The sequence below is a fragment of the Scylla paramamosain genome, chromosome 45 (genome assembly GCF_035594125.1).
Source record: "Scylla paramamosain isolate STU-SP2022 chromosome 45, ASM3559412v1, whole genome shotgun sequence".
NCBI classification, from domain to species: Eukaryota; Metazoa; Arthropoda; class Malacostraca; order Decapoda; family Portunidae; genus Scylla; species Scylla paramamosain.
In genome coordinates, this window is record NC_087195.1 from 320976 (window position 1) to 335000 (window position 14025).

Below are 14025 nucleotides of genomic sequence, written 5' to 3' on the forward strand. Positions count from 1 at the left end.
GCAGCACTTCTCTCTCTCTCTCTCTCTCTCTCTCTCTCTCTCTCTCTCTCTCTCTCCTTGTACACACCTCCACTCTCTCCCTAACACAGACTGAGATGAGTTAGTGGCAGAAATTCATGTTGGGTGCACAATTTTAGATTTTATGCTGTTAATTATCCTTCACATGAGTCTGTTGAATACCTTGCTTTTTTCTCCACCAGTTCAAGATGAGAGGTTAAATTTGTGAAGGATTATTAATATCAACACTACCTGACATGTTTCCTTTATCACAAATCACTCAGAGAAATTCCTTTACTCTCTACAATTGCCTCTATTCATAATGCTTGGGAGAGTCTGTTCATTTAACTCCATTTTCCTTTCTTGTAATTGTAGAGGTTTTGTACAGTGTTCTAGTACTGTGAATCTTTGCATGGCGCAGTGGAAAGGTTAATAGAACTTGAATTATGGATGGTTCAGCACAGGCCACTTAAGATTTGGTGATGTGCAACGCCTTACGCTTTGTTTTGCTAACGAAAATGTTTCATGCTGATTGTTTTGTTGATACGGAAAATGTAGGAAAATTTAAGACAGTGGTGCAGTATAGTTCTGCTTCTTCATTTTGCTATCCTCTCTCTCTCTCTCTCTCTCTCTCTCTCTCTCTCTCTCTCTCTCTCTCTCTCTCTCTCTCTCTCTCTCACACACACACACAGTTGAGGGTCTATTTCTCTCAAGTGTAATACAATATTTAGAGATTTCATGGTTCAATATAGTTATGTTCCTTTACTTTGTGGTCTTATCTTGCTTAAAACACACACACACACACACACAGCATAAGTCTCACTCACTCACTCACTCATTCTCTCTCTTCACACACACACACACACACACACACACACACACACACACACAGCATAAGTCTCACTCACTCACTCACTCATTCTCTCTCTTCACACACACACACACACACACACACACACACACACACACATACAACCAAGGATCTATCCAAGGTCAAACACACCTATATGAATGGTGCTCATCTACATAGACATGCCTGTCACTACATCTGTATTAATCCTACCCTACAGTGGTTCATGCTTTCTCATAAGTGGCTAAGTAATTCTGAATCTGTTGACTCTTCTCAGGTGAAATATCTTTAAACTAAATTTACCTATGTTTTTCTTCCTTACTCTAAATGTTGCCATTTTCTAAGGTTAAATTTTACTCTGCATTTTCCTGTCCTAGTTATTATTACTATTATTTTTTTTAAGGTCTATCTTTACTCTAAATTTACCTTCCCAAGTTATTCTTCTTCCTTACTCTAAATCTTTCTGTCTTCTGAGGTTAAATTTTACTCTCTATCTTCCTGTTCTAGTTCCTTTTTCTGTGGTCTAGTATCTTTCCTCTGAATTTGCTTTCCTTTTCTCTTCTGAGGTCAAACATCTTTACTTGAAACCTTCCTCTAACATTCCAGTCAGTTTCTAGAAGAGTTTATTGCATTAACTATCTACTGTTCTTCTCTTTACTTTTCTCATCCTTCACACACTTCCCTTCTTCCATAGTCTACTGCATTACCCATCTACACTTTTCTATGCTTTTCCTCCTCTTCACACACTCCACTTTTCATCCTTCACTGGTTCTCCTCATCTTTTGTTATGGCTACCTAATCCCAATCAACTTTAAATCCCCTCTATGTCCTCTATCTTCAAATCTTCACTGGTTCTCCTTGTCCCTCGTCACAGTCACCTAATCCTGATCCCCAATTACTGTAATATAAATGTGGGAAGCAAGGGTGAAAGGGAGACTTGGAAGAGGAATAAGGAAAGAGTAACGTGGACACAAAGGGAACCCAGCAAGTAAAGGAAGCAAAGGGTGGCAAGGTTCAATACAGTGTGATTTAAAGGGCATATTAAGAGATAGGTAATGAAGTAAATGATCACAATATTCGATGGGTAATTCACTGTCTTTTTCCTATTCAAGCTTAACTTCTCATTTCTACACACTCTCTCTCTATCTACCATGTTCTGCCTCTCCTGACAAGCCTCATCTCTGGGATGGCACAACCTTCCCAGCAAGTCACCACCTTCTATGGACATTGCACTTTTTGCCCTTGCGTCTGTTGCCTCAATGCCACCACACTGTCAGCTAAGACCCTCCTGTCTATGCCGTGAAAAGGTTATCATGTACTAAATCCAAATTGTGTAATAGGGTGGTTCAGGAGACTGAGTGGGTGGGTGGGTGGGTGTGTTTGAGAGAGTGAGTGTGAGCGTGAGTGTGTGTGTGTGGGTGACCCTGTGTTGGACTGCTGGCCTGGTATACAGATGGTAGGATAATATTACAAGTAACACTGTAACACACAAGAGCACTGCACACCTTACAATACCACTGATGCATTAATTATTTGAACTGTTTTGTATGCTCGGTGAATATAACATGTGATTTGTAATTCATGTTCAGGCAGCAAAGGAATTATTGAAGCAGCATTTGCTCACCATAGGCAGTGTTACTTTATCTCCCCTTCAGGAGGATGGCAGTGATAAGCCCCATGATGATGAAGCCCTCACCACTCACTCACTCACTCACTCACTCACTCATCACTGCCCAATGGAATACCAATGGCTATGTATTATTCATTTATTTATTGACTAATCTATTTTTTTTCTTTTAGAGTTTTTGTTGCACATAAAAAGTATAAAGATGTAAGGAAATGATTGGATGAATGAAATAAATAATGAGTGTTGTACAAAAAAATAAATAAATAAATAAATAAATGAATGAATACAATAAATAATAAAATACCACAGCTACTTTCACTAATAATGATGAAAAATTAAACAAACAAATAAATGAATGAATAAATAGTGAAATCGCAGCATTCACTCTTCTTAGGAACCACAACACCAGGCTATTACATATCCATAAGTAATGAAATCTACAATGCAAGTCATTGCACCTCCACTGACTAACCCCTCCTGCCACAGGTAAACCCACTAATTATCCACACTGAACAAAACCATTCCTGCCACAACTAAACCCATTTTGTCAATTAACATACAAAAAAAAAAAAAAAATTAACAAAAAACTTATACCATTGAACAAAGCCATTCCTTTCACAACTAAAGTCAAAATAAATAAATAAATAAATAAATAAATTACCTACACTGAACAAAACCATTCCTAGTACAACTTAAATCATCTTCTCAACGAACATATCCATTCTAAACGAATCAAACACAGTACAAACAAAACTCCAGGCCTTTGCAGTTGTCTCATCAGATGCAAATTCAATGAGTCTCCGAACAGAAATGATCCACAGCAAAATCTTTCCGTGGTTCATTCACCTCATGATTTTTTTTGTTTTCTAATATGCCAAGTTTGGGTATTATAAGGTTATATAGATTTTGCATTCTCAAATCATTCTAAACATTTAAATCACATGCCTTCAGGCAAATTCCTCAGGTCTTTTGACACACTAAGGCAAATTAAAACAGGAGTCCATTGCCTTCACACTCTCAAATACTTCAAAATATTCAAATCAAGTGCTTGTGTCTTTTCTTGACACACTAAGGCCGGGTGTCACAAGATTCTATTGCTGTATCTCTCAAATCACACCAAATGTTAATTTTGCCTGCCTCCATATCGTTTTATTTTCCTGAAGCTCAAAGACGCAGCATTACAAGATCCGGGCATCTTCTTTCTCTAATCCCTCAAAATATTTCAATCATGTGGCTTCAGATTAATTTCTTCAAGGTTGTGTACTGCTGGGTATCTCTCTCTCTCTCTCTCTCTCAAATCCTTCTAAATATTTATCTCAGCATAACACCTTTCTGGTCCCAATGTCTCCTCTCTCTCAAATTCTTCTAGATATTTATCTCAAGTGGTTGATGCTTTCCTGATTCACATGTCACATATCTAAGATGCCAGAGAATACTCCATCACAGATTTTTACATTTATAAGTGGCCATTAACCTCTTGAGTTCTTACACGGGACAGTGAAATGACAACCCTTTTCCAATTAGCACAAAATTCTTTCTTGCACTCTTCCTGTTATATGTAATTTTTTCCCTAATTATTAATCACTCTGATATATTTCTATTTGCTTTACATTCACCTGCAAACATCATACTCGCTAAAAATCAGTAAATCTATTCTTCTGTTGTTTTTTCTTTATCAATACTTATAAAAAACATCATTGGTTTTAGTGGTGTGAATTGTTGTATACTGCAGCAAGGGGGGTTTATGTTCTGCTGTCACCTGCTTTTCCATTTATTGAGTTATGTTCTAACTAAGTTGCCTGTTCTTTCATTTGTCTCCAGAGTTCTTTGGAAGCTAAAATTATGGAGCACAAATGTTTCTTCCTTCCCTTGCTTATCTTACTGTCCTGCTCAGTCATCTTTTCTTGCATATAATAAGATAAGGATATGAAAAGATGATAATGTTGGTAATGATGGACTTTCACACCCTCACGAATATCTCTAAAACACCAAAAAAACACCCCAAAAAACATCCAACACCATCCCAAACAGTGTAAACTCTAAGCAAACAACCACAAACACACAGCAGCTCCCCAAAAAACAAGAGTACATTCTGACACAATGGACGACATTATTTGACACGTTTGGTGATCACAGTGGCAACAGTTGGCAGGATGGCTGCTGTGTAATATGACCAGGGTAATATGGACACAGCATTACATCAAGCCACGCACGCCAACCTTACCGATGCGACACATGATCAGGCAGCAGGAGTTACACTGTTCATTATGCCACAGTTCCCACCACACATTGAAGAGTTTTGGGAGATGCTCTACAATTTAATCACTGATGGTGGGAGCAATGATAGTAAGACACTTCCTCATCTTCATGTAATACTTAACCAATTCACATCTTTCCTTCACCACCAACCACTAACACACACATTTTCTTGCCCCACATCCACTGCCAAACACTGAATAAGGTAGGTATTGCAAACTCTATTCATCTTATCCCTTTCTTCTTTATAGATGCTTATAGGGAGTCCATGCAGTGCTTTTAGTGCTATAAATTGTTGAATATTGCAGCTAAACGGTTAACTGCCTTTTCTTGCATGTAAAAAAAGGATTTTAAATGATAATAGTGGTGGTGGTGATGTAACTCTCACTCTCCCATCTTAATATCCTGCTAAGTCACTTCTTGCGTATATCAGAAGACAAAAATGTTAAGTAGTGATGCTGTGGTGGTGGTGGTGGTGGTATGAAAAGATAATGATGCAAAACAAAATGCCTTGTACTGCAATCCTCTCACAGTCTTCACCTCCACACACTCCTAAACACAGTACTAAGACCAATAATGTTTTGATGTCACACTTGTCTCACTCTAACACTGCTTGGTCACACAATAACGACCTGTACTACTTGAATGGTCCAAGTTTTTCACCTCCACACACTCAATACAATACTGAGATCAATACTTATTTTGATATCACGACTGCCTCACTAAAAAACCACTTGGTCACACAAAAACATGACTTGTACAACTTGAATGGTCTAAATTTTCACCTCCAAACTCAAATACAACACTGAAATCAATACTTATTTTGATGTCACGCGAGTCTCACTTAAAAAATTTCTCGTTTCTTTAAAAAATCACTTCTTGAACCTTCTTAATTTTCAACTCGGCACTAAACGAAGTACTGGAAATCAATAGTTTTGATATGACACCTGTATCACACTAAAAAAATATTGCTCATTTCCACAACACAAGACTTCTAAATGAATCCTCCAAGATCTTCCACCTTCACACACTTAATACAGCACTGAAACCAATACTTATTCTGACGGCACACTTGTCTCACTCTAAAACCTGCTCACTTATTAAGAAAAAAAATTAAATACAATACTGTGACCATCACTTATCTTAAAATCCGTCTCACTTAAAGGAAATTTCTTAACTATTAATTTCTCACTCAGTTATGCTACGTGCTTCACCATTCTTTAGGTTATTACTACTGCGATGTCTCTGTGAATTAGCGTGGGGGTTAACAGGGTGACAGGGCTAATACAGGGTCAGTGAGGTGTTGTTCAGGCAGGGTGCTACGTGGAAGGGGGAGGATAATGGTATCACATGAATAACACGCACTAATTTCAATTATGACACGGGAATGATAACACAAACAATAATGATGATAATGACTATAATAATGAATGATGATGATGACGAAGGAATGGAAATGATAACACAAACAACAATGATGATGAAGGTATAGAATAACACAAACAATAATGATGATGATGATGAAGAAGGTATGAAACGATAACACAAACATTAATGAAGATGATGTGACTATAATAATGAGTGATGATGATGACGATGGTATGGAAATAACACAAACAATAACGATGACAAGACCGAAATAAATAATGAAAATAATGATATAGCAATAATAACAAGCAATAATGATGAAATGACAATTATAATGAATGATAATGAAAACGATGATATAGCAATGATAACACAAGCACTAATGATGATGACATAACCAAAGTGAATGATTATGAAAACAATGACATGGAAATAACTATGAAAATTCAAGCTGCAAGTACCCACTCAGCGCCTAACCCTTTAAATAATAACTATTAACAGCTTCAAATGATGAAATGCGGAAAATCGGTCAACAAAACAGATGTGACAAAATAAATATAGCAAGTAGAAATAGAGAAAATAATGAATAGACCTAAAAAATACAAGAATTGATGGAATTAATATCAATGAAAGCTAAACTAACAAAAAACAAGACAAAAATTATCTTGAAAATTTGAAAAATACACAATAGAAAAAAAAACAATAAAAATAACAAATAGAAAAAAAAAAGCAATATAACAAAAAGATATACACAAATTAGCAAGGAAGGGTGAGGGAATGACAGGGTGAGGGTTGGCAAGGGTGAAGCAGCGTGTAGTGGAAGTATGACAGGGTGAGGCAGGAACGGTAAGAGTGGAGGCAAGGAAAGAATATTAGAAGTTAAAGACAGAGTGACAGGGTAAGGGTGACAGTGAGGGTGAGGACAGAAACCAGGGTGAAGCAGAATGAGACAGGGTGAATAAAGAGAGAATGAGACAGGAAGGGTAACAGGATGAGACAAAATAAGAGTAAATAAGAATATGAGAATGACAGGGTGAATCAAAATGAGAAAGGATGAGACAGGAATGGCAGGATGAATATAGTGTGAGACAAACAGGACAGGGTGTCACAAGAAGAAAAAATGGATAAGGGAGAATACAGGGTGAAACAATGAAACAAGATCAGCAATAAGAAGACCGAGGTAGGGTGACACAGGAGGGTGTATGAGGAGAAACAGAACTAGGGTGAATGCGACTGTGAGGGTGAGACAGGGAGAATAGGTGATGTCTGGGATGCTGAAAAAAGGCTGGTTAAGACAGACAGACAGACAGAAAGGCAGCATGACAGGGTAAGAAGGCCAAGACAGGGTGACAGAACAGGCCAGGGTGAATGAGGGAGGCTGTGAGGGAGAGACAAGGTGAGACAGGGAGAATAGGGGAGGAAGTAAGGGAGACAGTGAAAAATGCACTGAGAGACAGACAGGAATGCAGCGTGACAGGGTGAGGAGACCAAGGCAGGGTGACAGAAAAGGCCAGGGTGAATGAGAGAAGCTGAGGGAGAGACAGGGTGAGACAGGGCGAGAGAGTGCGAGGGAGGGCGAGGGAGGAGGTGGAGGAGCAGCAGCAGCAGCAGCAGCAAATGGAGGGAGGAGGAGTAGCTATGACCACGCCAACTATTACACCTCTCTCCCTGCCTCTCCCGCCTCTCCCTCACTCTCTCGGGGCCTCTCTCCTCGCGCCCTGCTCACCCTGCCGCCGGGACGCCCTGCAAGGTAAAGCAAGTCAGCATACGAAACGAGAAACAGCCAAAAATATCAATAGTAGAGGCCCCGACCATGTCCCTCAGTCGGCCCCGTCCCTCTGGCCTCGTACATTTCTCCCGATTTCTCTGCTTTCTCACTATTCTTCCCTGCTCTTCCACTCTCCAAGTATTCTTCAGTATCTTATACATTAGTGGTGCGTCTTACCTGGTATCTATTGGCCTCCTACATGGTGGAAATTGAGAAATAAGAGCGCGCAGTGGGCCCTCTCTGAATGCATCATGGCGACGGGTCACGTGACTTCACCCTCCCTCCCTCTCCTCTCCCCTACTCTCTCTCTTCCTCTCTCCCGCCATGTTTAAATTGGTGATATGCACTATTTATTTCTTCTCTTTTTTCCTTTATTTCATTTTACTACACTTTTTTTTTACTTTATTTCCTTAATTTACTTAATACTTCCTTTTTTTTCCTTTATTTCCTGTTTCTTTACTTTCTCCCTTTATTCAGTTCTTCCCTTTCTTCCTTTCTTCCTTTTTTTTCCTCTCTCTCCTCTCCTTTCTCCCTTACTTTCTCCCAGAACTTTCATTTTTTTAATGTTATCCTTATCTTCTTCCTTCTTTCTTTTTTAGTCGTGTTCTTTTCTTTTATATATGTATGTATGTGTGCATGTATTTATCTATTTATTTTATTTATTTTTTTTTATGTAGGAAGGACACTGGCCAAGGGCAACAAAAATCTAATAAAAAAAAAAGCCCACTGAAATGCCAGTCCCATAAAAGGGTCAAAGCAGTTGTCAAAAACTGATGAATAAGTAAGTGTCTTGAAACCTCCCTCTTGAAGGAATTCAAGTCATAGGAAGGTGGAAATACAGAAGCAGGCAGGGAGTTCCAGAGTTTACCAGAGAAAGGGATGAATGATTGAGAATACTGGTTAACTCTTGCGTTAGAGAGATGGACAGAATAGGGGTGAGAGAAAGAAGAGTCTTGTGCAGCGAGGCCGCGGGAGGAGGGGAGGCATGCAGTTAGCAAGATCAGAAGAGCAGTTAGCATGAAAATAGCGGTAGACGACAGCTAGATATGCAACATTGCGGCGGTGAGAGAGAGGCTGAAGACAGTCAGTTAGAGGAGAGTTGATGAGACGAAAAGCTTTTGATTCCACCCTGTCTAGAAGAGCAGTATGAGTGGAACCCCCCCAAACATGTGAAGCATACTCCATACATGGACGGATAAGGCCCTTGTATAGAACACCTAACTTCATAGAAGCTGTTTTAGCTGGAGATGAGATGTGAAGTTTCCAGTTCAGATTATAAGTAAAGGACAGACCGAGGATGTTCAATGTAGAAGAGGGGGACAGTTGAGTGTCATTGAAGAAGAGGGGATAGTTGTCTGGAAGGTTGTGTCGAGTTGATAGATGAAGGAATTGAGTTTTTGAGGCATTGAACAATACTAAGTTTGCTCTGCCCCAATCAGAAATTTTAGAAAGATCAGAAGTCAAGCGTTCTGTGGCTTCCCTGCGTGATATGTTTACCTCCTGAAGGGTTGGACGTCTATGAAAAGACGTGGAAAAGTGCAGGGTGGTATCATCAGCGTAGGAGTGGATAGGACAAGAAGTTTGGTTTAGGAGATCATTAATGAATAATAAGAAGAGAGTGGGTGACAGGACAGAACCCTAAGGAGCACCACTGTTGATAGATTTAGGAGAAGAACAGTGACCGTCTACCACATCAGCAATAGAACGGTCAGAAAAGAAACTTGAGATGAAGTTACAGAGAGAAGGATAGAAACCGTAGAAGGGTAGTTTGGAAATCAAAGCTTTGTGCCAGACTCTATCAAAAGCTTTTGATATGTTCAAGGCAACAGCGAAAGTTTCACCAAAATCTCTAAAAGAGGATGACCAAGACTCAGTAAGGAAAGCCAGAAGATCACCAGTACAGCGGCCTTGACGGAACCCATACTGGCGATCAGATAGAAGGTTGTGAAGTGATAGATGTTTAAGAATCTTCCTGTTGAGGATAGATTCAAAAACTTTAGATAGGCAGGAAATTAAAGCAATAGGACGGTAGTTTGAGGGATTAGAACAGTCACCCTTTCTAGGAACAAGTTGAATGTAGGCAAACTTCCAGCAAGAAGGAAAGGTAGATGTTGACAGACAGAGCTGAAAGAGTTTGACTAGGCAAGGTGCAAGCACGGAGGCACAGTTTCGGAGAACAATAGGAGGGACCCCATCAGGTCCATAAGCCTTCCGAGGGTTTAGGCCAGCGAGGGCATGGAAAACATCATTGCGAAGAATTTTAATACGTGGCATGAAGTAGTCAGAGGGTGGAGGAGAGGGAGGAACAAGCCCAGAATCGTCCAAGGTAATGTTTTTAGCAAAGGTTTGAGCGAAGAGTTCATCTTTAGAAATAGATATGATAGCAGTGGTGCCATCTGGTTGAAATAGAGGATGGAAAGAAGAAGAAGCAAAGTTATTGGATATATTTTTGGCTAGATGCCAGAAATCACGAGGGGAGTTAGATCTTGAAAGGTTTTGACATTTTCTGTTAATGAAGGAGTTTTTGGCTAGTTGGAGAACAGACTTGGCTTGGTTCCGGGCAGAAATATAAAGTGGATGAGATTCTGGTGATGGAAGGCTTAAGTACCTTTTGTGGGCCACCTCTCTATCATGTATAGCACGAGAACAAGCTGTGTTAAAACAGGGTTTAGAAGGTTTAGGACGAGAAAAAGAGTGAGGAATGTACGCCTCCATGCCAGACACTATCACTATATATATATATATATATATATATATATATATATATATATATATATATATATATATATATATATATATATATATATACCTATCTAACTGTCTACCCACCTCCCCCTCTATCTACCTGTCGAGCTATCTATCCATTTATTTATCTATCTATCTATCTATCTGCCTGTCTATCTTACCTGTTCTCACTACCTCATTTTCACCTGTCCACATATCCTACCTGGGTAACAATTTCATAAGAGATAATAACAGATTCAAAACCCCTAATTATTTGTTAGTTTATTTCAGCAAGCATTAATGGGTCAAGTAAAACAAAAATCTAGAATGTGCAAGGATGTTTTTCATTTAATTGGTAATATTAATTATTAATACTTAAAATAAGTGAAAACCCTTACATTGTTTACACTTATTGCATAACTTTCCTGCCCATTCTATATATATATTTTTTTTTTGCTTAATCCATTAATGTTAACTGAAATAGACCAAATAATTATTATCTTAGAAAAGGGAAGTTCTGGGAGAAAACAAGAAAGAAAGGAAAGTAGAGGGAGGAAAAAAAAGAAAGGAAGGAAGGGAAGAAGTGAATAAAGAGAAAAAGTAAAGAAACAGGAAATAAAGGAAGAAAGAGAAGAATTAAGTACAGTAAGGTAGTAAAGGAAAAAAATGTATTGTTGGTGTAGAGGCAGGCTCAGTTAGGTTAATATACATATTGTACCTTTATTGATCAATTCTTGCACTTTCTGTTGCACTATCATTATTATTAGTATTGCCTCTATCATCATTATTGTTACCTATTATTTTTTATTAGTTATCTATCTCTCTTTAGTTTTTCCCATTTTTTTTGTTTTTTAAGTAGGTAATTCAGTTTTGTCTTTCTTCACTCTCCTCTTATCCTCTTCTTAATTCTATTCCCAATTTGTTTTCTTTTTTGTGATTTATTGTACTTTTCATCCTTCTTCTGTTTTTCTACTTTTTTCTATCATAATTTTCTCCTTCTCCTTCTCCTTTTCTTTATCTTCTTCCTATGTTTTTTTGTTATTGTGTTTTATTGTACCTTTCATCTTCCTCCTGTTTTTCTGTTTGTTACTTTCACCTGTCTTTCTTTTTTCATCATCATTTCCTCCTCCTCCTTTTCTTAATTCTCTTCCTATGTTTTTTTTTTTTGTGATTTCTTGTACTTTTCATCCTGTTTCTCTGCTTATTCCTTTCATATATTTTGTCTTTCTTTTCTCATAGTGTAGATATCAGCTGGACCTACCTTCACCAATTGATTTATTTAGTATATCTTTCCTTAATTACTAAACACTGAGATATCTTTACTTGTTCTACGCCACCTTCAATCTTTAAACTGGGTAGATATTGCAAAATCTATTCTTTTTAATCCCCTTCTTTCTTGTAGATGCTTATAAAGATTTCATGCATTACTTTTGGTGCTGTTAATTGTCTTGTATTGCAGTAAGTTGAAGAATATCCAAAGTTTACTACCACATGGAGTTGCAGTGTGTGACTTCCCTGTTTTTTTCACCAGTCAGTTCTTCAAGCTGTGATTAGTTAGCTACCTATGTTTAATTTTAATATCTATTGCTTTTAAACGTTTTGTATATGTTCTCCTCCTTTGTTCTAATCCTCCCTTATCCAACAATGAACTTACCAGTCACTCAGTCTTTCTTTATCACTACATCATTCCTTCTCTTCCTCCTGTTCTTTTTGGGTCTTCGCTCATAGCAACATCAGACAGCCGCCTCATTGGTCTTCACTCTACTCATGTCAACGCTCAGTCTCCTGGCGAGTCTTCCTGCCACAGAACACTGCTTATTGATTCCACAGGGACCTATTCCTAAATATTTCCAAATCTTGTCTCTACTTTTAAAAGCCTCTGGGGGGAAGTTACTGTGGTTTTCAAGGGTGTTTTCATGATTCCAGTGGTTAGGTCCATTTTCTTTGTACTTACAGGAAATGGGATAGAAGACTTGACCTGCTGATAAACACACACACACACACACACACACACACACTCTCTCTCTCTCTCTCTCTCTCTCTCTCAATAATTTATCTAGTTTCTCTTTACAATAAAAAGCTGATTTACAAAATCTCTCTCTCTCTCTCTCTCTCTCTCTCAGTAACTTTCGCTTAAAGAAAAAAAATCTGCTAATCTCTCTCTCTCTCTCTCTCTCAAAGGACATAATCAAACACAAGGGAAGTAGATTAAAAATACGTATTTATTATCATCATCATCATCAATTCATCGTCATCATCATCAGCATTCACGCGAGCAGACAGATGAGCTGCTTAGTATTGGGTACGTGGAGGAGGAGGAGGAGGAGGAGGAGGAGGAGGAGGAAGATTAATTTAAGGCGTTGTAGGAACGAGGGGAAAAAGGAAGAAAAGAATAAGAAGGAAAATGAGGAAAAAATCGAAAAAATAAATCGAGAAGGAAAACGAAAACGAAATTCAGAAAAGATAAGAAGAAGAAGAAGAAGAAGAAGGAAAAAAGAAAACAGACAAAATAATAAAATAAGAAACAAGAAAGAAAAAAAATATACAAGGATTACCGGTACAAGGGAAGAGGGGGAGAGGGGGTGTAAGGGTACAAGGATGCCAGGGAGGGAGGGAGGGGGGAGGGGTTCAGGATACAGGGAAGGGGGGTGTAGGTGGGGGAGGGGGTGACCTTGCCGACTTAATCACATACAAACAGAGATTTGTACACTTTACAGAGACGCGACGAGGCGGCCTGGGCATGTGGGGGCAGGGGGGAGGCTGGGGCGGGGCTGTGTGTGTGTGTGTGTGTGTGTGTGTGTGTGTGTGTGTGTGATGAAAACTATATAATCTTTCTTTCTTTTCCTTTCTTCCTCCTATTCAATATCATCTTCGCCTTTTTTCTTTTTCTGCTTCTTGCTTTTTCGCTTTCCTCTTATTCGTGTGTGTGTAAAAACTCATTCTTCCTTATCCCATTTCTTCCTTTCTTCCTTTTTTTCCAATTTCTTTTATAATCCTTCTTACTTCTTTCACTTTCTTCTTAGCGTGTGTGTGTGTGTGTGTGTTTGTGTGTGGAGTGATTCTTTTTTTTTTTCACTCTATTATTTGTGTTCAATTTTCAAGGTGACCCAGAGGTGATGAGCCAGACGAGAGCTGATTGGTTGGAATGTGTGGGTGGGTCGTCCAGTCAACGCGAGGCTCTGATGTGGGGCAACTTATGGAAGGAACTAAAAATATTGATGTGATTATTTTCTCTCGTATGTTAAAAGAATCAATGAAGGTAGAAATATTAAACCACTTCATTCTTTTTCTCTTCCCTCTTTACATTCATGTTTTCAAGTTAGTGTCTTCTATCTTACTCTTTTTCTATACTTTCTCTTTTTAGTTTCAAATATCCAATTGAAAAATGACAATTCTACTTCATCTGCAATTTCAAAGCGATAATTTTGGTCTATC

General features: G+C 38.5%; 2 protein-coding genes across 13 annotated transcripts in view; both read right to left on the bottom strand.

Moving 5' to 3' along the window:
• Positions 1–8159, bottom strand: part of LOC135094463 (probable histone-lysine N-methyltransferase CG1716) — a 48986-nt gene extending 40827 nt beyond the window's left edge. Inside the window, 1 exon segment of the mRNA XM_063994560.1 lies at positions 8044–8159. The gene's annotated coding sequence lies outside the window, so the exon portion shown is untranslated.
• A 4634-nt stretch (positions 8160–12793) lies between these two features.
• The window catches only part of LOC135094464 (LIM domain-binding protein 2-like), a 115152-nt gene continuing 113920 nt past the window's right edge, over positions 12794–14025 (bottom strand). For all 12 annotated transcript variants that reach the window (XM_063994566.1, XM_063994561.1, XM_063994569.1 and 9 more), the window contains one exon: positions 12794–14025. This exon is cut by the window's right edge. The gene's annotated coding sequence lies outside the window, so the exon portion shown is untranslated.